Genomic DNA, 25946 nt, shown 5'->3' with positions numbered 1-25946 from the left:
TCTGTTGTGTAAAGAAATGTCAACATGCTCAGAATTACGCTACACAGACAATTAAGAACATTCCATGGAAAGAACACATCTCAAAATATAGGCAATGCCTTCGCTGGCTATCAGTACAAGATTGCATTAATTTCAAAGTATGTACCCTTGCCCACCACTGTCTGTATGGAAATGCTCAGTCCTACATAAAATCTGCCATCACTCGCCATACACCAAAATGATTTTTGCACTCGTCCAAACTTGCACATGTTGTATGCCCTACTTTAAAAAAAATCAAGAGGTCTGGGAAGGTCCTTTCCCATCAGGGCTGCGCAGTTATAGAACTCTCTCCTCTGCATTTAAGATTGTTAGAGAACTTGGTTTCCTTTTATAAGGAACTACACATTTTACTATTCAGGTATTCAGTCTTTCCCAGTCTTACTGAATCTTTCGAATTATGACCTTGTTTTGTCTTGCTTTATGTTGTCTCGTCTGTATATGTGCGCCCCAATGCCTGCGGGCTGCCGGCATGTTCGAAATAAATAAACCTAAAAGAACTTTGGAGGGTGCAGGATAAACATTATAAACTTCAAGTTATAGAAACAAAAATATACAAATTGAAGAAGCATCAAACAAACTGGGTAAACTTTTGCAGATTCTCAAATCATTGGAATGTCCCATAGCGCTATCTACTTTGCACTCTCCTTCTGCATCACATTGTGTTAACGTTCAGGCAGCATTACAAGCTAAAATTACCAAGTCTAGAGATAAGGTATTTATTGCTCAAAGATCCCTGATACCTAGGGACTGGCAATGCTCAGTCGTACGTAAAATCTGCCATCACTCGCTATACACCAAAATGATTTTTGCACTCATCCAACCTTGCACATGTTGTATGCCCTACTTAAAAAAAATCAAGAGGTCTGGAAAGGTCCTTTCCCATCAGGGCTGCCCAGTTATGGAACACTCTCCTCCGCATTTAAGATTGTTAGGGAACTTGGTTTCTTTTTTATAAGGAACTATACATTTTACTATTCAGGCAATCAGTCTTTCCCAGTCTTACTGAATCTTTCAAATTATGACCTTGTTTTGTCTTGCTTTATGTTGTCTCGTGTGTATATGTGCACCTCAATGCCTGTGGGCTGCCGGCACGTTCGAAATAAATCAACCAATAAATAAATTAAGTGACTCAGGGGTTCATTATGGAATAGTATATTTAATCTTGCTTCCAGGGCGCTTACTCAGATTGTATATAATTTGTGGTGCCAAGGGATAAATTAAATTACAATGAAAAGTAACCGCCATGAGTTAAAATAGATAGTTCTGATGATTTAGGCCCCATGGTATTAATAATGAATATGAATCGATAAGAGAGGAACTAGCTTTCTTATGTAATTTAAGAATTTGTAGATTTTATAGGATTGATTAATGTATGTGTGTTTTATCTTGTTATAATGTGATACAATGTCTATTTTAATAGAACTGATAAGGAATGTATTTGTTAAATGTAATGGTTGCATATAATTTAAGTGCACTGAGAGGAAGTGTTGTTTTTGATTCTATAGAATTTATAGTACATATAGTGAAAAGGTTTGTGTTAACCATATCACATAAATATAAATAAAATGTCACTGTGTTTTAGGTTATAGGTAAGAGTTAGCACGAGTGTCATGGGGTGGGACAAACATGTCACCATGCTAATAGCAAGGAATACTTCGGGGCAGAGGAGTTATTTGGCCGGGGTAGTGTTAAAGCAGTTGATCCATTTTGATATGTAAATCAGTGACACGTTTTCTATGACCTAAGTAATAAAGGTGAGCAATAGGGAGTATTGTGGTCTTTGTTTGTTTTAGTATGGTAATGGTATGGTAAAGAAGAAAGTACTGAAAGTAACACGTGAGTTAGGTATTTATCTTAAGTGATGTTAGTTAAGGACATGAGTGAGTGTTAGCATAAGTTCTATGGAGATGGAGGAACCTGATAGCAGGATAATAGTAGTGATTACTTCTGGGCAGTGCATTTGTTTAAGTGCAGATTTATGCCTAATATGTGCTGTAATTCAAAATAAAAGTGTTATTTGGTCTACTACTTAAGTTAGTAATGTGTGTGCTATTGGTAAAAGTGCTTTGATGTCAAATATGTCTTTTAATAATGAGGAACAGGAATGTTCGGGCGTGTCATGACAACATAGATAAGGATGGAATTAAGGAGTGTTTCGGAGATATTAAAGGCAATTTGCAGAATATTCAGGTGGACAGGCAGATTATGTAGAACAAAATCGTGGCATTCTGAAAATACAGAAATTCCTCTATAATCGGGCAAAGTAGTAACATCTTTTAATCTAGTACCTCAACAATCTTTGGATCTCAGCATGAGTCAATTAGTCCATGTCATGCTTTTCCATCTGTGTGCTCTGCTCTTCAGACTTAAAACAAAAAAGCACCTATCACTGACTTATGAAAGAGATATACTCTGACCCCTACACAATAAAAATATTTTACTATCCTCTAAGATTGATGAACTTTTGATAGATGTAAAAGGACATGTCATGAAAAATCAAATGCATCAACCACACCTAACCATGTAACTATTTGGGGAGTTGTGGGATGTCTTAACCCACTTCTGCTCTGCCATGAGGCATCACTGTGTTATGATGGTGCCAGAAACATCAAAATGGCCGCAAAACCCTTGTGCGCGCCAAAACCTCTGAAAATTGCGCTTTGCAAAGCACAAAAAGATGGCTGCCCAATCTGCCATGCATGTTGTCAGTGGTGGAACAGAGATCTCACTCCTGAAACATGTCACTGGGCTCCACAACATGTGAAAATGGAGCACAGAAGGAAAAGCAGTGCTTTTCTAAAGGAAACCCCAAAATCTTGCTTTAAATCCTTTTTCCGTTGTTGCTGAAACTGCAGAATGTCGGTACAAAACACCCTCAAACATCAAAAATTCTTACTGGGTGCTACAATTCACTTAGTGCAAGAAACCATTGTGAATTTACAATGTCCTGAAAAGCTGAAAGTATCAAGGGATTTCCACAGCAAAAGTGGCTTGTCTGTGGATCTGTCAAAATCTGGGCACAGTACCCTCGGCCGCCTGAATGGCAGCTGTCAGGGGCCTGCAGGATTAAACTTTAAACATGCATAAACTAAAATCAAATGTTTGCAATCTAAGAGGCCTGTTATTGAGAGTAACCCATCTTGTAATTGTTTTGATTCCATGGCTTAAAATCTTGAATAAGTATTTAGCAGAATTAACATGTAAATGTAAGCCTGGCTAAAGCCAACCAAACTGGAATAATAGGTTTCCTCGCAGAGGCCTTCTTCCTCTCCAGCAGGAAATCACACCTAATCCCACCTACACTTTCGTCCGCCCCATAATCTAATTACCGCCAGGTACCACGTTGGTGTGGAATTATCGAGACATTGACAATCATCCCCACTACCTGAGAGGTTGTCATTAACAGATGCACTGGCCACTAGAGTCTAAATGGAGCACAAGGGAGCCATGTTAGAGCATGTTAGAGGTGGGGGCCAGAGGAGTAAGGAACCTGTAGGCCAGTCAGACCCAGATCAGGACAGAGCCGCAAGAGGGGAGACTACGCAAGCCGAGCGCTTCAATTCAGGATAGAGATGCAAACTAACCAACCCTACTAACAATTTTCCTTTCTGCATACACCTCTCAAACTCCAAACCAAACTCAACCAAAACCTATAGCACAATAAACCGCACAAACCTCACTACATTGCAACAACAAAACAAAAACACACATAGCCTTGCACAACAGTACACAACGACTACCGGCCGCAAACACCCCAGGCCCAGCCAACGGACCCACCGGGCTGAGGCCGCCAACAGCACATCACTGCTCTCTTGCACTTTTCCTGCCTCCTCCCACTAACTCTACCCCCATTTCCCCTTTTTCAGAGCCGCCAGAGCGCCAAGGGACCACTACGGTGGTGATAGTGCACGGTACAAATGTCCTTTATCATTAACATTAACATTAACCTAAGTGATAATTATGGGGTGGAAGAACTTGGGCTACAGAAGCAAAAGGAAACAAGGAACAGCTGCAAAGCAGGAAACATGAGGTGTGAGGACCATCGTAAAATGGACTCTGCCAAGAGCCAACAGGGAGGAGATGCTTCTGGACTGAAGGGAGAGAAAAAGAGGCGGACCAAAACAGCGATCTGTGGCTGAACATTCACAAAGAACATTTTGTTTAAATACATATAACTTGCCACTTAAAATTGTCAAAAACACAAAAATAGCAGAATTGTAAATCAAAATTTTGGCTGCACATTTCAAGAGGCAGCAAAATCGTGTCACATATTTTGGAAGGAAACAGCAGAACATGTGATTTTACACCAAATGTATTTCTGCTAGAAGTATGAAACTTTATACACTTATGTCCATGTTATACACGCACACTTGTAGAAATCTGCTGATAAATTGGACATTGTGTTTCAGATGAAAAGGACAAAATTCTGGGAAAAGCAGACACAAGATCCCACAGCTACGGGGTTTGGAGGAGTAGCTGCTCTACAAAATATGTAATCTGTATATGTGGTTGTTATAGAGGTTGCACACGTGTAAATATGTATTGTGTCAAAGGTAGATTTTGTGTTCAAGAGGCTAGGGGTGGACTCTAAGCCTGATAAACCATCACCATAAAGGTGACACCCTGGTGTTCTCCTCCTATCAAGGCAGAGAGGAGATTCTGACCACTCCCTGTCAAAGGGGTGAGCTTAGGCTGAACCAGCACACACACCCATTTTATCATAGCATAAATAGAGACAGCAGAGGGCAAAAAAAGACAGACAGATTCACCCACTATCTGAATGCAGAGTGAGCACCCTGCTGCAGAACTTTCCATCTTCCTTGCTCCAGACTCCAGAAACTTGGCAAAGCAGAAAGGCCCATTGCATAGCTGAACCATTTCAGCTAGGCCTTAAATTCCAGATCCAGAATTCCACAAACCTAAGGGGAATCAAATACAGCCAGGCTGCGCTGTACTGCTTGCCTGCTAAAAATAATTATCATCAGAACCAAAAAGGGCAGATCCAATCCAGTCCTGTGCCATGCTGTGACCAGAGTGCCTTGCAGAACCCATCCAGTCCTGTGCCGTGCTGTGACCAGAGCACCTCGCTGATTGCAGATCCAATCCGGTGTGCCCAGCTGTATGTCCGAGAACCAGAGCCATTCCCTGACCAGAATCCTGACGGACCAGAATCCTGACGGTTCCATTTAAAAACCTATCTAGTGAGTATCTATAGATAGAACTGTGTCACTAGCATATGTATTATCCATAGTCAATCCCTACCTTAAACCCATCCTATCTTGTATTCAGAACCTGTATTGTTAGGAGTATTTTTGAATTGTCTAAACTCTCTATCCTATCCCTCCTATCTTCCTCCTGTAATAGTATTGCTAAAACTACCTTTGCGCTGATCTCTTCTCATCTGAAGAAGGCGAGTCCCGGGCAGACAGTCATTCCGATCATGTGGCTGTGTTCTTGTGGGGATTCATTTTGTTCATAGTCATCCTCTAGTGTTAGAAATCCCATTTGTCATTTTAAAAGCGCATTCCTGTTTTCCATCATCGAAAAAACAACTTCCACTAAAACGTCCATAACTTCCTCAATTTTTGTGCAAGAAACTAAATTTCAACTGCTTGTAGCTAACATCCACAGCTTTAAATCGTATCTACAACCACATCCCAAATCCATACAGTTCTCCCGTTATCGCGATTATCGTGCAGTGAAAAGTTTGCCGCAAATTGTCGTTTAGGGAAATTCTAACACATGTAAAACAGTTTTTGAGTGCTTCCAACTTCAATTTTAAGATTTCAAATTGTTTCTTGGTATTAAATCATTGCTAGTGTTTGTGTGTAACTATCCAAAGCAGCTCCCATAAGAATTATAACAATTTCAGCAATTTAGACCATATTTAGTGTTTGGCCCATTCCATTCTAAGATAACTTTAAAACCATTCTGACAGCTTGCCAATCAATTCCGTTTTTTCTCTTGTGTTTGCTGGGGGAAAGTGGGATTGATATTCTGTTTAAATTCTGCCATTCCTGAATACCTGCTCTCGCCTCCTATCTCTTTACATTGCCTATTGGGGGGTTGAGGAGTGTGCAGGGGGAACTAGTAACCACAGTGCCATCTGATCTGAACAAACACACAAAAGTATTATTTCTGTGCTGAACTGTTTTGCTCACTATTAATCCTTATGTATTAAAGAGATTATTCATTGTTACATCACCCCATTGGTGATTATTGTGTATCCATTAAAACATAGTGTGAATAAATTGTGAATACATATATAAATATTTTAACTTTGCAAACCAGCCTGATTCCTGGTTCAGTGTGACCGGGGAGGGGGGTTCCAGAAGAGGGGCGTGATATGAGTGGTATATCGTTCAGAATAAAAGAACTTTTAGACGAAAATAAATAAGGATTTCAGTTGTGCATTACATGCTAGGCGTTGACTTAGGTGTGTGCAGGATTGAAATCACTTACAGCTTGGGGGCTCGTCGCGGGATCCTGAATTAGACATACCACTTGTGACAGTCTAACACAGCGTGCTTACTGATGGGGTACATACACCTTGTTGGGCTACCATACTGTGCTACACTGCAAAAACACCCTTCAATAGAAATACTCAAAGGAGTTTGGCCTGTTTTGCAAAGGTAAAAGTAACCCTGAGATAAGTCAGAAGGAAATTAATATTTTCGGAATGGCGGCCCCAGTGGAAATGAATATGGCAAAAGAACACTGACTGCACAAATTGTTTGTCAGGGGTGAATGGGTTGAGCGGGATGAGAATGTTTGGCTGCAGGAAATCAAACAACAAGCCACTGCCACATAATTAGATGCATGGCAGGACCAGGGTCCATTACACCAGACACTTAGTGAATTGTATATGGCCCCAAGGGTAAAAGAGCAATGTAAAATTGCCAAAATAGCGGCGTACCTGTACCTCCACATTGGAGTAATACTGTAAAAATATGCCGAAAACCTAGACCTGGCAAAAAGGCAAGAACAATCCCTAGAGAAGACCCAAACTGATCTGGACTCTGCAGAGCAAAGTGTAGAAAATAGCCAAGAATCTGAGAGTGAAACCAGACAGTATGTGACAAAAGTAAAAGAAGATCTGGATCTCCTGCAGCAAGAGAGGGTAGAGCAAGACACCAAATTACTGACACTGCAAAAAGAGTTCCAAGAAAGGTTGGATTCTCTACTACAGAGCCAGCAAAAGCTGGAACAGCAATTAAATTATATTAGTACCCGGTAAGAGTCAAGCAGAATGCAACACGCATTCTGATTGGCTCTGGCTGGGTCCTTACCCGGCCGAGAATCCTTCGATTCTCGGCAAGGATTCCAGCCGCCTTGTCCTCGGCGGGGGGGCGTAGCAGCCCCTCAGCCAATGAGGAGGCTGGAAGCGGGGCCATCCCCCTCTGATCCTCCCCGCTACTGCGAGGCTGCCTTCGCCCCCTGCCAGGGACTAGGGTAAGGCTTTTTTATTTTTTTAATTCCCTTTCCTCCCTCCTCCCTCCTCCCACCTCCCCCCACTTACCTTCTTGTTCCTGCTTCCCCGGCGAGGGACGAGGGAAGCCTCCAGCCATGTGGAGACTCGCCGGGGATGCAGGTACGCCTTGTTTTTTTAACTTTTTTTTTTCTTTAATCCCCTCCCACCCTCACAATCCACTCTTCTTTTTGATCCTTTGTCGGGAGCGGACGCGCTGGGAACACTTGTGTTCCCAGCGCGTCCACTCCCGATGGCCGCCATGGAAAGGGAAAACTGACTCCGTTTTCCCTTTCCATGGCGGCTATTTTCTTGGTTGTTCCTTTTTTTTTCTGTCCCGAAACGCTGCAGCATTTCGGGACAGAAAAAAAATGCTTTTAGTGCCCCGGTCATGCACATAATACAGGCCGGGGTACTAATAGCAATATGACCCTCGTGGTGGGGGCATTACCAACTCAGGTAATGCCCCGGGTCCTCCGCTCGGGTCATATTGCTTAAATAGTGCCTGCGCAGGGCAGATAATCGCCCTGGAAAATCAGATTGATGAGATAAAGGAGGAAAATAATAAATTCATTGTGATGGAGCTCCACACTCAAACAGATTTTGATGCGGAGCGCCAGAAATTATGTGCCATTAGAAAACAAAGGGATGACCTGGCTGCACAGAGGGGTACTCTAATTCAGGAAAGGGACACCTTAGGCCAGGAATTCAGCCATTTAAAAACCAAGATGGAAGAAAATCACCTGGCCCTTCACGGACTGGGTGAACTCAAAATGGACTACGAAAAGCTGTTAGAGCACTCCAGGAGGGTGGAAGATGCTCTGGCAAAGAATGATCAGGCCAGTAAGGAGGACTCAGGAGGTGAGTCTCCTGCAGAAACATTGGCCCAATACTCCCAAAGCAGGCAGGAAGCACAGAGAGACAATGGGGCTCTTGTGAGAAAAATGACAGGCTCCATAGACAAATAGCCATGCAGGAACAACTAATAGAGTTCAGTAAGGCCTTAATAGAAGAACAAAAGGGTCAGATTCTTGCATGCCATCAGGGAGTAGGGGCTGAGAGAGATGAGATCAGATGGGAGAGGGAAACCCCTGAGCATAACCTCAAGAACCCTGGCACGAGAGACTTCAATCTATTCAATTTCATGGATTCTGGCACCCCATGTCCACTGGCTCACATGAACCAAGGGCCACAGGGATGGTAGACTTCAACCCAATGGGGAATATGGGGCTAATAGGTCAGCGCCTCCCAGAAAAGGATGGGCTGGCCTATATGTATAGGTTCCCAAGTGCTAGGGCCATCTTCTCTGATCAGGGAGACTCCAGTGAGGGGAGAATCAGAGAAATGGATCCTCAGAAATATAACTCATCAAGAGATCAGGCAGTGAAATTTGGTGGGCAATTCCATGAGATTAGGCCCACTAAGAGCATACTAAAAACCTCTTACCAACTAGGACAGTGAGGGGGTGGGGGGTACTCAACCAATCCTGGGAGCAAGGAAGAGTCAGAAGACTCTTCTGAGCGCCACAGGTCCCAAGAGACTAGGCCCCTACATTCTGCCAGACAGTCCTAAGCTCGCAGAATCCGGGAGAGTCTAGAAACCCAGACAGCCACCTCTGGTAGCAGTGCCTCTGAGTCAGAGGATGAGTGGACCAGGATGACAAGAACTAAAAAGGCTAACAAAGTTAAGAGGGCTTTACTCAAGGATCCCCTAAAACAAATAAAAGCTATTAGGAGCGTCATCACGCCCTACCACAAAAATGCAAAATATTCGGTTTGTGAGCACCTTGAACTATTTGAGCAGATGATGGAAACTTTCCATCTGAAGCACAGCCAAAGCTGTATTCATTATGTAAAGTGGACATTTTCTCCTGAGTACTCCAGCTTCTTTGCAGGGCTGGGGGATCAGAACGATTCCAGATGTTCCACCTATAGGGCGGCCATCCTGAAACATTTTTCCATTTATAAGAGGCTCGCAAGGCAGCCTACAACTTACAATGTGGGGAAGACCAGGCCTCACAAGAATTTGTTCAGGAATTGAAACGCGCCTTTGCGCAGACCACTAGAAGGGTGCGCACTGACAGTAAGGAATTTGTGAACACCTTCTTTCATGCTCTCCCGAAATACATTATGACACAGCAAGTGAGGGACTTTCATGTGAAAAGATCACTAGACTGGGTCATTGAACAAGCAACGTGCATCTATGAAGTACAGAAGCCGTTGGAAAGTAAACATTTTAGCAAGAGCCCCCAACAAACCAACACCCCTGCTGCTGCCAAGGTGGTGGAGGTGAAGGTTGCCCCCATTTTAGATCTAGAGATGGGGGGGGCCTAAAAACCTTCCCACGCAGAATCCGACCAACCCCAAACCCAGAAGGGCCTCGGGCCAATCCCAAACAGGGAGCCAGTGAGGTAACCCCACAAATGGGACCCATAACGCTCTCCTCATCCTGGGCTATGTGTGGACTCCTCCAGCCCAAGGGGGTGGGATCCAACCAGACAGCAGGAAACCCAGGAAACATTCCTCCTCACTTTCCCCAGTAGGGCAGTAATCCCCCAAATGCTGCACCAAATTTCTTTCCCCAGTACCCGCCATACTTCAACCCCCAAAACAACCCTTCTGTCTTTCCCCACTTTCCTGAGCTCAGACAGCCCAATACGGGAGAGGGGAGGCCAAGGGTGGAGGGGTACCCAAACTTTCCTAACCAGGGGTATTATGCGAGAAGGGATAGTTACCTTTCCTGGGATCAACACAGGGTAGAACTGAGGACCCCGTACCAGACAAAGCGGGTGTCCCAACTAGAGTGCCAGGTCCAGAACATGGCACAGGATCTGGGTCGCATGCTGAGAGTTCAACAGAACCCTCAGATGAGCATGGCAGCTCAGAATTCCTCAAATCCAGGGTCTCGTGCTGCAGAACAATGACTGGGGCAGAACCGCGACAAACCACCGGTTCCCGGGGAGGAGGCACAAGGGGAAGGGGGGTGTAAAGCCTTAGAGGAAGCGTCCTTCCCCACTGGTGAAAAGCCCCTGGAAACCCAGGAATTGGAAGCAAAATCTCCTGCCCCTGAAAGGCTGCAACCCAAGGAGCAGAGGGCGGGTAGGAGAAACAAAGAGCCTAAAAAGGCCCATTTTGTGGAGGAGGTGCAAATCTTCCAGTTTGAAGGAGAGGGGTCCTCAGAGATTTCTGGGAAAAGGATCTTCTGCTTCAGGGATGGGGGAACTCCTCCAAAAGAAAAATGGGTCCCAAAGGATCCAAATCCAGACTGGGTAGATGTGGGGACCGAGTTAGAACCGCCCATTATCAAACCCCAGAATGACCAGCACGAAAATCCCCTGGTTCAAACCCATCTTGGTGACTGCCTCCAAAAAGGGGGGGGGGGCAACCCAGAATCAGAACCAGGGGTGCCCAAAACATCCCCCATATCTAGCTGCCATGTCTTTCTTACAGGTTCCCAAGATCCCAAACAAAACCCAGCCCAAATCAACTCTCTGTCGGTATCCAAAGCAAGGAAGTTAACCCACCAGTTGACCAAAAATGTGCATTATGTTTGCCCCCTTCAGGAAAAGGAGGGAAGATTTTATGCCCTGGTCCAAATACAGGGGCAATGTACAATTTTGGCACTGGTGGACACTGTATCCCAAGGCACCCTTCTGTCAAAAAGGGCCTTTGAACAGCTGAATTCGGGGAGGGGGGAGAAATACCAAATTCCTCTCACCCCTCTTCCTGGACAACTTCAGAACTTTGACGGGAAGGAAATTCCCATCGAGGGGACTGCGGATTTGGACATTAAATTTGGGCACCACAAGGTGAAGCACCCGGTCATAGATGTGACTCCAGAGGGCACACCATGTTTACTAGGGAATAACATCCTGCGTAGATTGTCTCCCCTCATAGATTGTGTAAATAAGGTCCTCTGGACCCAGACTAATCAACCAATAAAATTAAAACAGAGCATCAACCATGTTAGTTTAAATGGCACATGCCACATGGTTGAACAAAAACCTGATAAAATTGAATTCCACTTCCAGAATAATCAAATCCCAGACATGACAGTAATTGCAGTAGGACAACAAACTGGTGATGGGGAGTCCTCTCTATTTCTGAAAATCAACCTTCCTTCCAGTCTAAGGTGGCATTCCACACTGGAAGGAAACACTGAAATTCTATACAAATTCACAATCAGAAAATCCCATTCGTATAGTCCAAAAAGATGAGAAATCAGCTCAAAGCTCGGCTAATATTCAAAAAATTGGAGAGAAGTTGTTCATCCCTATTCAGATAAATGAGGGGAAAGACTCTCTTCTCGCCTGAGTATGTGTGAACAACGGTAAGAGCTTCATCAGCGAGGCCATGTTCCGCAAACTCCCAAAAGATCCACCCATTCCCACATTTAAACTGTTAGACAAATGGGAAATGGACCTGGAAACACCCAATTCCAAACATCTCCTGCCTAGCCGGTGTATGCTCAAAATGTCCATAGGCAAAAAGAGCATAGTCCATAATTGTTGAGTCGTGCAAGATGACCCTGCTGAATTTTATTTAGGCAGTGACATTCTCAATTGCTTTGCCATTAGTTTGGACCTAATCAACTTCAAAGCTTGGTCCCGATTAGCGGGTAATCCCATGGACTTTGATGACCCAGAGAAAGTATTTTGGTCAGCTCAACTGCTGCCATATGCAGTTGAAATTCAGATTTGAGAGGAAGTCACCATCCCAGAACGGACCCGACAATTCTCACTGGAAGTAAAAAATAAAAGGGGACAGAAACTGAAAAATCCTGACGCCTATGTCCATCTTAATGCTCATTTCCAACAGCAAGGGTTGGGGGTAAACCCAACAAAACTAGTCAACATAGAACACAACACTATTCCAATAGAGGTGGATAATGGTGACCTAAAGAGTATCACTCTGGGCGCAGGCACCATTATTGGAATGGCGGTCGATGACCAACATTTTTCCATAGATTTAGGTAATTAACTGTTAGGACCAATCCCCAAAGACTATTTTGACAGTGATAGCGACGAAGATACAACACCAGACAGGATCTTCACCCGGCATGGGGGGAATTTCTTGGTGTACTCTTCCTGCCCTTATGGTAAGGAAGATGTAACCTGTGACTTCAGGCGGGATGAGGTGATCTTTCAAGTCCACGAGGTCTGCCTTCCCCACCTGAAGCCATTAGTCCAAATCAGCACTTTGACCAGGGACTTCTCCACCCAGCTGGAGGAGGCCGCTGAGATAGCCAAACCGGAAGTCTTTCCAGGCTTCAGGCAGATGGTTGAAGAGAGAGTCAACCTAGCTGATGCCTATGAGACTCTGGAGCAAAAGTAAAAATTGAAACAAGTTTTCTTGGATTTTCAAGATCTCTTTGCGGTGGACTGATATGACTGTGGTGGCACTGACATCCGCACAACAACAATTCCCACCGACCCTAGCATGACTCCAGTGTTTGTGAAGCAATATCGCTTGCCTATCGCATCAATGGAGTACCTTATTGAAATAATTAAGAACCTTGAGTCCCATGGGATAATTTGTCCAGTCCACAGCACTTTCAATAATCCGGTGCTGGGGATTTTGAAACCTAATGGCCAGTGGAGACTCTGTGCTGACCTAAGGGACCTCAGCAAACGGGACCATACTTCCCGATGGTCTCTTCCCTACATTGACCAAGGGCTGGCCCAGATCCAGGGGTCACAGGTATTCACCGCAATTGACCTGACCAATGGGTACTGGACTGTACCTGTCAGTAGGGAGGACCAATACAAGCTGGCCTTTACCTTCGAGGGGCAGCAGTACACGTGGACCCGGACTCATTCGGATACATCAACTCCGGCAAGTAACGTAATATCTTCCTACATAAGGCCATGCCCGACCTGGGTGAGAGGGGTAATCTGGCCTATGTGGATGATGTTCTAGTCAAAAGCTCAACTGTGGAGGAACACATAGCGGATATCCATTATGTTCTGGCACAGTTGAGGGCGGCCAGAGCAAAACTCTCCTTTCAAAAGGCACAGTGGTGCAGAACCTGTGCCAATTTCTTGGGGCATGAGATAACTCCTCAGAGTCTCTGTCCCCAGGAAAAGAAAGTAGAGGCCCTCCAGAAAATAAAAGACCCCACAACTCAGCAGAAAGTTCCTTGAGGATTACACAGAGAACAGAAGATCTCTGATCCATCTTTTGAAGGGGGGGGTCAAGTGGGAGTTGGGTACAGAACAAGCCGAGGCAGTAAGACAACTCAAAAGAAGCCTCTCAGAAGCGCCTTGCCTAGCTTACCCTGTCAAAAACAAGGAATTCCTCTTGGAGACAGGGTTCTCAAATACATGCTTGACTGCAGTATTATATCAAAAGCATGACAAGGTCAATAAAGTAATCTCCTATGCGAGCAAGACTTTATCCTCTGTGGAGGTAAATTCAACGATTGTGAGAAGGAACTCCTGGCAACGGTGTGGGTATTGAAGAATTACCACCTGTTTATCCAGGGGGAACGCATCATAGTGGAGACTCCACACCAACCTTTGCAATGTCTTCAGAGTGACAGAATCTGGGCTGGAAACGTGAGTAATTCCCAAATTACTTCCTGGATTCTGTCATGCAAGGCTTTCCTGTGGAGGTCAGATATAGCCAAAAGAAGAAGAGTCCCCTCGCACAAGGTCTGGCTGACTTGCATGATTGTGCCAGAGAAAACTGTCTCGAGGACGAAAGTCTTAAAATCAAGGACAACATGGAGGCACACCTGAATTACCCACACAAAGTCTATGAGGAAGACCAGTGTGAGGGAATGCCCACTGTCTATGCGGAAGAGTGCTCCTACCATGTTGACAACAATGGGGAAAAAGAACTTGTGGCTGGTGTAGGGAATGCATGGGTGAATGACGCCCCAGAACCCTCCGCTGGGTACAAAATTGGTCCCCGAAGTAGTCAAGTGGCAGAGCTGATGGCTGTGCATCAAGTCATCCTCACTGCTGTCCAACACCAACTCCACAAACTGCTCATAATCACTGATTCATATTATGTACATAACGGGTTCGTGAGCACCTGGTTAACTGGAAAACCAGAGGCGTGCTATGTGCTAAGAACAAACCATAGAAACATGGGACATGAATACAAAATATTGATGATCTGGTCACCTCGAATGGGATGACCATCTACTGGAAAAAGATCAAGGGTCATTCTAAAGTAGAGGGACCAGACAAAACTGGAAATGACCTAGCTGATCAGCTGGCCAAAACCGGAGCCATCCAAGGGGATCTACTTGAGATTGAGTCCCTGTTGGGGGAAATCCAGGTCACTGCTATCACTAGGTCCCAGACAAATGCTCACAATGAACTCTAAACTGCACAATGGAGTAAGGAGACCCCAGATGCTGATTTGATTATGGCTCAAAAAGGAGATCCAATAATTGGTAAGTTTTATCAACACATTGAGGGCCCTGAGAACTTTCCCCTGATGGATACTGATTACATAGGGAAAGGGGACCTCAGAGTGTAGATGAAATGTCCAAAAATGCTCCGAATCCAAGACGGTTTGTTGGTGAGGAGATCCATAGCTGGCCATGACTAGTGGGTAGTCCCCACCTCATTCCGAAGCCTGATGCTAAGTCACGGCCATGATGCAGCCAGACCCAGTCATCAGGGGTTTCATACGACACTAGAAATTTTGCGAGAGGTTGCATGCTGGCCACATATGGGGCTGGACCTCGACCAATACTTGAAGGGGTGTCTTGTGTGTGCACAATTTCAGCCAACATCACTCACACACCGTGCTCCCCTCCAAAAGAGGGGGATGACACTGCCTTGGTCAGATTTACAAGTCGATTTTATCGGGCCTGTGATTCGCTCCTCTAGGGGAAACAAGTACATGTTGACCGTAACATGCTTGTTCACTAAATGGGTGGAAAGCCTCCGGGCCCCAAATTGCAAGGCAGAAACTGCAGCTGCCCTGATGATCAATCACATCTTCTCGCGTTTTGGACTACCCTAAAGGATTGAGTCAGACCGAGGTAGCCACTTCACTAGCGAAGTGATGACAAAGATGTGGGAGATACTTGGGGTCAAAAGGAAACCACACATTGCCTACAGGCAAGCCTCTAGTGGTGGAGTTGAGAGATACAACAAGACTATTGTGAGCATATTAAAAAAGTTTGTGGCGGATTCTTGGCCAAGTTGGGACATTTGATTACCTCTTGTCCTGATGGCCATCAGATCTACCCCTTCTTCTGCAAGAAAAATGTCTCCATTTGAGCTGATGACTGGACGAAGGATGGTGCTACCCCAGCATCTGCTCTACAGAACCCAAGAGCAGACCTTGATAAATGCCTCCACAACTCATGAGTATGTTGAGAATCTGAGAAAACACCTTCAGCATGCTTTTGCCTATGCTCAGTGGAATCTAGAAAGATCTGCAGACAGTATGAAGACCCACTATGACCTTAAGACAACTAAAAAAGAATATCAGGTAGAAGACCGGGGCTACTTGTACAATTTCCAAAGGAACCAAACCAAACCGCGCAAATTTCTTCCAAGTTGACGGGGTCCTTTTGAAATTGTAGACAGAATCTTACCAGTCGTCTACAAAATCTGCATCCCCAAGCGCAGTTTGGCAGAAGGGGAAGACAAGTGGGTCCACATAAACCAGCTGAAGAGCTGCCATTCCAGGTACACTTTGCAGCAAATAGGAGCTAACCGGAATTCCTGAGGGGGACATTCCGGATCCCTAGAAACATTCCAACTGCTAAAACCATTCCACCTGTGAAAATCATTAGGAATTACAGGCGTGGAATATTGTAAATTGTATTCAATGTGTGCATCTGCCCCACTACATGAATAGTAGTGGGGAAATGTCCATAACCATGCTCTGTTCTGGCTTATAAAATTGGAACCAAGGATTCTAAGTACCAAGGAGGACCACACGGGGACCGGGAGGAAAGACCCAAGGGGCCCAGAGTATCGCTCCATTCTCCCATCCAGAACCGGCGTGGCGAGCATGTCGATCCAGCAGTGATGGGAGAAGCAGACGACTTTCTCTACCTGGACCAAAGAAAGAAAGAACATCCCAATCTCCCGATTTCCCCTTGACGGGCGGTCAAACTCAAGTCGTGAGGGGGGCTCTGTGGGATGTCTTAACCCACTTCTGCTCTGCCATGCGGCATCACTGTGTTATGATGGTGCCAGAAACATCAAAATGGCTGCAAAACCCTTGTGCGTGCCAAAACTTCTGAAAATCGCGCTTTGCAAAGCACAAAAAGATGGCTGCCCAATCTGCCATGCATGTTGTCAGTGGTGGAACAGAGATCTCACTCCTGAAACATGTCGCTGGGCTCCACAACATGTGAAAATGGTGCACAGAAGGAAAAGCAGTGCTTTTCTAAAGGAAACCCCAAAATCTTGCTTTAAATCCTTTTTTTGTTGTTGCTGAAACTGCAGAATATCGGTACAAAACACCCTCAAACATCCAACATTCTTACTGGGTGCTACAATTCACTTAGTGCAAGAAACCATTGGGAACTTACAATGTCCTGAAAACCTGAAAGCATCAGGGGATTTCCACAGCAAAAGTGGCTTGTCTGTGGATCTGTCAAAATTTGGGTGCAGTAGCCTCGGCCGCTGTCACAACCTCTACCTGAAATGCTCCTGCTCCCAGTAAGCCAGTAACCTACCAACACACACGTGCCTCAAGATTCCCTCATTGGGCTTCACATCTCCTCACAGGATATGAGAAGAAACCCAGTTGGACCAGAGCGTGGCGAAATGACCAAAGGGGTGGGAAAGGCAATAGGGGAAGCATGTGGAGCTTGTTTACCAGTGCTTAGTCCCCAGAACTCACTGTCCCTTTTCATCCTTGCACTCATATATCAGCCATCCTAGAGAAGACAACCAGTGAAGGAGTGTCGCACGGAGGTTCCGGATACCCCCGCAGAGCTAAGGTGAGAGTAACAGAACACAAAGCCAGCTTTGAAACCTCTCCCTGGGTATCATGGAGACCTCTGACACTGACCAGTTAGCATTATTGTTGGGGGAAGTGAGGGCCAAGGTCCACTCCCCTAGGCAGGAAACAAATGCCTTGCGGAGAGAACTGGTCGTTAACAGGGACCGTACTGAGGAATTAGCGTGACAAGTTTTACAGCACCAAGCTGGACAGGCCCTGTTACCAGGTAGTCAGCCTTCCGTCACATCTCCACCAGCCCCAGTGCAGGTAGTTCTTCCAGGGGCAGTACCATTAGCCCCACCCGAATGGTTCTCTGGAGACCCTAACAAGTTCAGTGTTTTTATGAACCAGTGACGTCTGTACTTTATGTGCAGACCTGGGGCTTTTCCCAATGAAAAGTCATGAGTGGCCTTGGTTTTGTCCTATTTGGAGGGAAGTGCAGCAGACTAGTCCATCCCTCTGGTGAATCGGGATGACCCATAATTGCATAATTTCGTGGGCTTCCAACTGGAACTAGAAAAGTTATTCACCCGACATACCAGGGGTCAAACATTAGACAACGAGCTTCTGTCATTGCGACAAGTGAATCAAGACCTGTTAACTTATATAGCCACGTTTAACAGACTGGTGGCAGAGACCAACTGGCTGGAAGAAAAGAGGACCACCCTCTTTCATAGAGGACTACGAGGGGAATTAAAGGACGTTCTTGCCCCGGTCGTGAAACCCCCCGACTATTGTGCAGAATTCATTGATCTCGTGGTACAGCTTGATCATAGACTACAGGACCGAAAGGCTGACCAAGCATGATCAGAAGGGAGAACAATGTTTGTGCGTCCCAGGGAACTGCAGTCTCGCCAGCCAGAGAGCTAACCAGAACCCATGCAGATCGGCGGGGTACGGGGCCCCCTGACTAAGGCGGAACGGGAAAAAAGGCAACAGCAGCAACTGTGTTTGTATTGCGGTAAGGCAGGACATTTCCTATGGGATTGCCCAGTAAAACCACCCAGGAAATCTGTAGGGGCAATGGACAAAGAAGAGCCCAAGCTCGACTCGGAAATCTCCAGCGCCCGGCAAATGTAGAGGTCCGTTTGTGGAGCAAGGAGAAGGATCCGCAGACCTCTCATCTCGTCGTCCCAGTGATCCTGATCAGTCAACAGCAGCTCACGCGGTTGCATGCCCTCGAGGCATACATAGACAGCGGGGCAGCAGGCAACTATATTGATCAGGACCTGGCAGGCCAAATCGGTCTCCTCACACATCCAAAGGCAATGTCGGAACGTGTTACGGCGGTGGATGGTACGCAATTGTCCTCTGGACTGGTTACCCATGGCACTGAAGTCGTAACACTCCTTTGTCAGGATGGTCGCAGGGAAGACATCGCCTTCAACCTAAAAAGCGCTCCCCAGTTTCGGATGATCCTGGGGATTCCATGATTAGAGGCCCATAACCCACAAATCGACTGGCGAGCAAGGAGGTTAACCTTCTCCGAGGAGTGTGTCCGTTCCTGTTACAAGAGCACAGTTACTCAGGAAGTACAAACTCAAGGTATCTCAAGGAAGGAAAAAATAATTGGTGTACTGGGTGTTCTGCCTCTAGTATATGATGATTACAAAGATGTTTTCCAGAAGGAGCAGGCTAACATGTTGCCAACGCACCGAGCATATGACTGCCAGATAGATGCATCCCTGGCGCTCAGGTTCCCTGTGGCCGTATTTACATGCTGACCAAACATGAGAACACACACCTGAAGGCATATCTGGAGCAATATCTGGCGAACAGTTTTATCCGACCCTCCAAGTCCCTGGCAGCTTTGCCTCTCTTCTTCATCCCGAAGAAAGAGGGGGGCCTGAGAGCCTGCATCAATTATCGGTTGCTGAATCAGGTGAGAATTAAGAATCGCTATCTGTTGCCACTTATCCCAGAACTATTAGACCACGTGAAGGACGCACAGATCTGTACAAAGTTGGACCTACGTGGGGCAGCACTCCAGACAAAATATAGGCTTTATGAATACCAGGTAATGCCCTTTCGGCTTTGCAATGCCCCGGCTGCCTTTCAGAACTTTATGAACAATGTGCTAAGGGATTTATTGGATGTCTGCGCCATGGTGTACATCGACGATATCCTGGTGTATTCCAACACTGAACAGGAGCACGTCAATCATGTGCGGGCCGTTCTTGACAGGTTGAGACGCCATCGACTCTACGCTAAGCTGGAAAAGTGTTTCTTTCATGTATCAGAAGTGGAGTTTTTAGGATTCATCCTTACCCCTCAGGGAATCAGAATAGATAACAGGAAGGTGGATGCAATTTCAAACTGGCCGCCTCCCACTTCCATCAAGGGTATCCAGAGCTTCCTTGGCTTTGTGAACTTTTATCGTCGCTTCATACCAGGTTTTTCCCAAATAGTCCATCCAATCACCTCTCTGCTACAAAAAAACAAACACTTTCAATGGCCTGTGGAGGCAGAAACCACTTTACAAACCTTGAAGTTAAAGTTTACTTCAGCTCCGGTGTTATGCCACCCGAAACCTGATCTCCCCTACGTAGTTGAAACCGATGCCTCCAGTACTGCCATGGGTGTGGTCCTCTCACAAAGAGACCCTGACACCGGCCAACAACATCCAGTTGCATTCTGGTCAAAAAAGTTCACTCCAGCCGAAATGAACTATGCAATTACTGATAAAGAACCCCTTGCGATCAAGGCTGCTTTCAGAGAATGGAGGCATTATCTTTTGGGAGCCCGACACACAGTGACCGTCATCACAGACCACCGTAATTCACGCTACCTCATAACAGCAAAAGCACAATCATCACACCAACTCTGATGGATGTTGTTTTTTGCTGAGTACGATTATGTTATTACGTATCGTCCGGGAGTGCGCAACAGCAAGGCCGACGCGTTGTCACGATTGGGGACTGAAGACAAGGCTTATGTAAAAATTGAACCGATAGCCATAATACCCGAAAGTAAGCTTCTGGGAACCACAGCTACCGCCCCACTTGATGCTGCTCTAAAAGCCGAAATACTGCACAACATGAGTAGAGAAGAACTTCAAGCATGGGTCACCAAGAGCAGTCGGCATACATTACGCAATGGTTTACCATGTTTTTGGAAGATCATCAATACTTATCATAACGCATTACTGGAAGGGCATCCAGGGATAGCAAAGACCTTGGCCAAGATCCAAAGAACTTACTGGTGGCCTACTTGGTGAAAGAATGTCACTTGGTTCGTGCTTACATGTGGCATCTGCGCACAGAACAAATCTCAGAAACAGAAACCAGCTGGTCTTTTGCATCCGTTAGCTGTTCCACCTACAGTGTGACATACCTTGTCCCTAGACTTCATTATCGATCTACTCCCCTGTGAAGGTTACAATCGATACTGGTTGTTGTAGATCTATTCTCAAAAATGGCTCACTTTATTCACCTTAAAGGATTACCTACCGCGCTCACCCTGGCAAACACCTTCTTGGAAGAAATAGTCCAGTTACACGTCTTTCCATCTATCTTAATGTCGGACCGAGGGAGTCAATTCATTTCCAAATTCTGGCGAAAGTTTTGCGACTTAGCCCAAGTGGACGTACGCTTATCTACCAGTCACCATCCTCAAACCGACGGTCAAACAGAACGCACCAACCAGACGCTAGAGCAATATCTCAGATGCCTACTTCATCAGTCGAAGACCTGGAAAGACGTCCTATTGATCACAGAATATGCTTACAATAACTCGCAACACTCCACTACCGGGCAAAGTCCATTCTATGTTCTGTACGGACGACGTCCACGAACTTCCACCTTCGATCCACCAGAGGAACTGGAGATGCCCGCAGTGAGAACCCTGCATACAACCATCAAGCAAGTGTTTAAGGAAGCTACAGAGCAAATGGTTAGGGCTAAAGAAAAACAGAAGAATTTTGCAGATTAACACCAAAAGACAGCACCGACTTATCATGTTGGGGATGCAGTATGGTTAGCCTCGAAGCATTTCTCAATGAAGGGACCCAGAACATTCTGTCCATGGTACTTAGGCCCGTACATCATTGAATCACTCATCAATCCATTGGCAGTGAAGTTAACCCTACCAGCAAGCATGCAAATCCACCCGGTCTTTCATGAGTCTCTCCTGAAGTCGGTCCAACCAAACACTAGATTACAAACACCCCCGACACCTACAACCGTGGACGGGGAACTAGAATATGAAGTCAGAAGTATATTAGACTCTAGAGTTGTTAAGTCCAGGTTGTATAATCTGATCAAATGGAAAGGGTATGGCCCACAAGACGCATCATGGGAGCCCAGCGAACAAGCCCATGCTCCTTGGCTGGTAAACAAGTTCCATCAGACACATCCAACCAAACCTGGACTCGGGGTTTCCATCGTAAGGGGGGGTTTGGGGGGAGTACTGTCACAACCTCTACCTTAAATGCCCCTGCTCCCACTAAGCCAGTAACCCACACACCCACGTGCCTCAAGATACCCTCATTGGGCTTCACATCTTCTCACAGGATATGAGAAGAAACCCAGTTGGACCATAGCTTGGCACTCCTGGAATCAGCTGTGTCAATCACCATTTGACTATCACCCAACACGGAGGGGGAAGCGGCCTAACAAGGCATCAGGAACAACAGACTAGTCTCTGCCAAAGCTCTGAGTGTAGCTGCCTATATAAGCCACACCCAGAGGGACTCCACGCTTCGGGTTACACTGTGTTTTGCAGCAGAATACTCACCTTGATTCAGGAGCATCTATTTTCTTCAAACAGCTTTATTTCAGCAGTCAACTTCCGTACTGGGGGAGATCCAGTCAACAGAGCCACTCCAGCACCGCACTTACCTGTCTTGGGTCCGCAGCAGCTCTGGCCCCTCCTCCTACGATCCGCGGCCCGCTGCTCAGGTCTTCAGGTCTTTGGCTCCGCAGCAGCTCCAGCCCCTCCTCATTCGATCCGCGACTCAGCTGCTCTGATCATCTGGTCTTCGGCTCTGCAGCAGCACCGGCCCCTCCTCATCCGATCCGCGGCTCAGCTGCTCTGATCATCGGGTCTTCGGCTCATCAGCTTCCAGTCACTGTGGCCTGTCATTCCACAGCAGCCGGCTCGCTCCGAGCCCTGCTCTCCTCAAAACCCTGCAAAGGAAAAGAAAACACACATTAAGAGTGCAAGTAAACGCCACGATAAGGACAACAGAAAAACAAGCAACGAAAGCAGGCAAGAGGCAGGCAAAGACACACAGAATGTAATAAAGCAAGGCGGCAGAACTTAAGGACAGAAGCCTGCAAAAGGAGACAAGCAAGCAAGTAAGAAGGGAAAGACCTAATAACAGACAAGACAATAGGAAGAAACATTCCAACAAAGGTTAACACTCCAAAGCATAGCGGCCTTCCAAGCCACAGCAGGACTGGGCTGGAAGACACATCAGTGAAGTAACTGATGATCCAGGACAAACGCGCCCCTGCTGAAAACTGAAAAGCAGGACGAGAGCCTACCTTCAAAACATATGAGGTGAGCACACAAACGCACACGCAAGGGGTGGGAAAGGCAATAGGGGAAGTGTGTGGAGCTTTTTTACTAGTGCTTAGTCCCCGGAACTCACTGTCCCTTTTCATCCTTGCACTCATAGATCAGCCATCCTAGAGAAGACAACCAGAGAAGGAGTGTCGCACGGAGGTTCGGATACCCCCTGCAGAGCTAAGGTGAGCGTAACAGCCGCCTGAATGACAGCTGTCAAGGGCCTGTAGGATTAAACTTTAAACATGTACAAACTAAAATCAAATGTTTGCAATCTAATAGGCCTGTTATTGAGAGCAACCAATCTTGTAATTGTTTTGATTCCATGGTTTAAAATCTTCAATAAGTATTTAGCTGTGATGTGATCCCACAAGTTTGTTGTAAGCTAAGGAAAAATGCAACAGAATTAACATGTAAATTTAAGCCTGGCTAAAGCCAACCAAACTGGAATAAAATGTTTACACACAGAGGCCTTCTTCTTCTCCAGCAGGAAATCACACCTAAGTGATATTTGTTAGGAAAGATTTCATAATTGTAGGTCATTTTCCTTCCATGTGGCAACCCCCAAACTTTTTGCTGTTGTTTTACACCCTGATCTAGACTTTGCCAGAGAAGCGCAGCCTTCCGCCGCACTCCTCTGTGCTTTCGCTCCATTCTTACGGGGAAACTGACATGCCCTTAAGAAGTCAGTACCGGGAGACTTTGCTTCCCTTAGTCCTTTCCTCATGTTACAGCTTTTGAGCAACATGAAACAATAGTGCCCCGTAACTTACATTACCGCGCTCTTGGGTCTCTAGTCATTCCCATGGCCCTAGAAACTCTCGCTGGACTTATCATTAAATGTGCAAGTGTGTCACGGACGGGACTGGTGGCAGCTATCGTTTCTTTGTGTTTTGAACCCCTTTTTGCCATGTTAACCGCACTTCCCATGTTTGGCCCAAATGGGTGGCCTGGCCTCCAAAATAGCCATACCACAAGGTTCTTTGTCCTGTCCACTGACTGTCTTGCATCTTCACCTTCCCCCAGGTCGAGCCGACCCGGGGCAGTCTTTGTTTGGTCATGCACTTTCCAGCGAAACACAACGCTTTTGCGGGCTTCTGCATGCCTTGTGTGTGCCTCCAGGATGTGGGCTGGAATGTATGTTCCCAATACACATCCTGGGTGCCAGAGAGTCTAGAGTGTCCTGAATGCCTGGGACCACCGTGGTCCGTGATAGGTCCATGTATGGTGTGAGTGTTTGTGAGCGGATCTCCCATTGGGCCCTCTCCGTTTTGGCGCAAAGGGAACTCTGGATAAGAGGAGGCTGAAAACCCCACTACCATGTCGATCTCCTGAGTTCTCACGAACGAAGGATAAGGAGCCAAGTATCCTGCAACTAAGAAGCTGAGTCGAGGAATCGCTGGTGACCCGCTGAAGGTTTGGCACCCTGCACTGCTGTCGTCCTGTGAGACCCCTCTGCCTCTGATCGAACGAGAAGGCCTGTACTGGCGCTTCTACCCTTTAGAATAGTGGGAACAACTATTTTTGGCATCTTCACCAAATCCTGTATGTAAGCCTTTGGAAGCGTCCCTGGGCCATCCAGTGGACTGACCAGCCTACACAGGAACCTTGCTCTGTCAGTGCTGTCTGGCTTACTGCTAATCCCGTGTCCTCGGCACTCTCACACGAATCATACACTTGGCGTTCCCAGGTCTGAAGTGTGACGGGTGCTTTGGGACCGGAAAACATGCGGTTGCCGAGTTGCCCTGCTGTGGTAACAAACCTGTGCGTGTTCACTGCATTTGGGACACCCTCGACCCTGACTCCTGCTGATCGCATCTGAACCTGCCAGTACCGAAACGGAACCGGAGAAGCCTGGGTCTGCCTGCATCGGGGACCGGTGAGTAGTCAATACCCTAAGCGGTCGCCCTCACGCAGGAGCCTGTGGCTTTCCATCGCTGTCGTAAACAGCAACCCTTTTCCGCACTCGTGCCCTGCTTCTGCCCACAAGTGGAGGCCACGCTTGAGTAGCGGGGATCTGTTCATCATCGTTTTGTCACCTCTCTGAACTGCCTGAGTTCCCTGAAGAGACTCCCCTTTAACCGTTGGCACCCGGGTGTGCAGGTACTTTTGAGCACAAGGCTCCAATCTTCGTAGGGCTCGGACTTCCTTCTAGTTAGGTGGACTCTGATGTCGAACTGGGTCTAACGATTACTTGCACTGCCTGTTTTCCTCCCCATCTAGGTGGTCTGCACATTTTGTGCGTCTAATTCCTTAGACCCCTTGGTCTTGTATATACATTTTATTGCTTGTGATGTGTTGGTTTATTGGAGTTTTCCCGTGATTCTTTACTATGGTCGTTGTTACAAAGGCCTTGTAATAAATGTGTCTATATTTTTAATATAACACCTGTCAGGAGTAATTTGTAAGCGTCCCTCCAGGACAGAGTTCAGAAATCCATCTTAACAATATTTATGGGGTGGAAAGAACTTGGGCTACAGAGGCAAAAGGAAACAATGAACAGCTGCAAAGCAGGAAACATGAGGTGTGAGGCTATCGTAAAATGGACTCTGCCAAGAGCCAAAAGGGAGGAGATTCTTCTGGACTGAAGGGAGAGAAAAAGAGACGGACCCAAACAGCCATCTGAGGCTGAACATTCACAAAGAACATTTTGTTTAAATACATATAACTTGCCACTTAAAATTGTCAAAAACACAAAAATAACAGAATTGTAAATCAAAATTTTGGCTGCACATTTCAAGAGGCAGCAAAATCGTGTGACATATTTTGGAAGAAAACGGCAGAAAATGTGATTTTACACCAAATGTATTTCTGCTAGAAGTATGAAACTTTATACACTTATGCCCATGTTATACGCGCACACTTGTAGACATTTGCTGATAAATTGGACATTGTGTTCCCGATCAAAAGGGCAAAATTCTGGGAAAAACAGACACAAGATCCCACAGCTACGGGGTTTGGAGGAGTAGCTGCTGTACAAAATATGTAATCTGTATATGTGGTTA

Source organism: Ambystoma mexicanum, chromosome 1q (genome assembly GCF_040938575.1).
Source record: "Ambystoma mexicanum isolate Mex_15411 chromosome 1q, UKY_AmexF1_1, whole genome shotgun sequence".
In the NCBI taxonomy this organism is placed as follows: domain Eukaryota; kingdom Metazoa; phylum Chordata; class Amphibia; order Caudata; family Ambystomatidae; genus Ambystoma; species Ambystoma mexicanum.
This window is presented reverse-complemented; position numbering follows the sequence as displayed.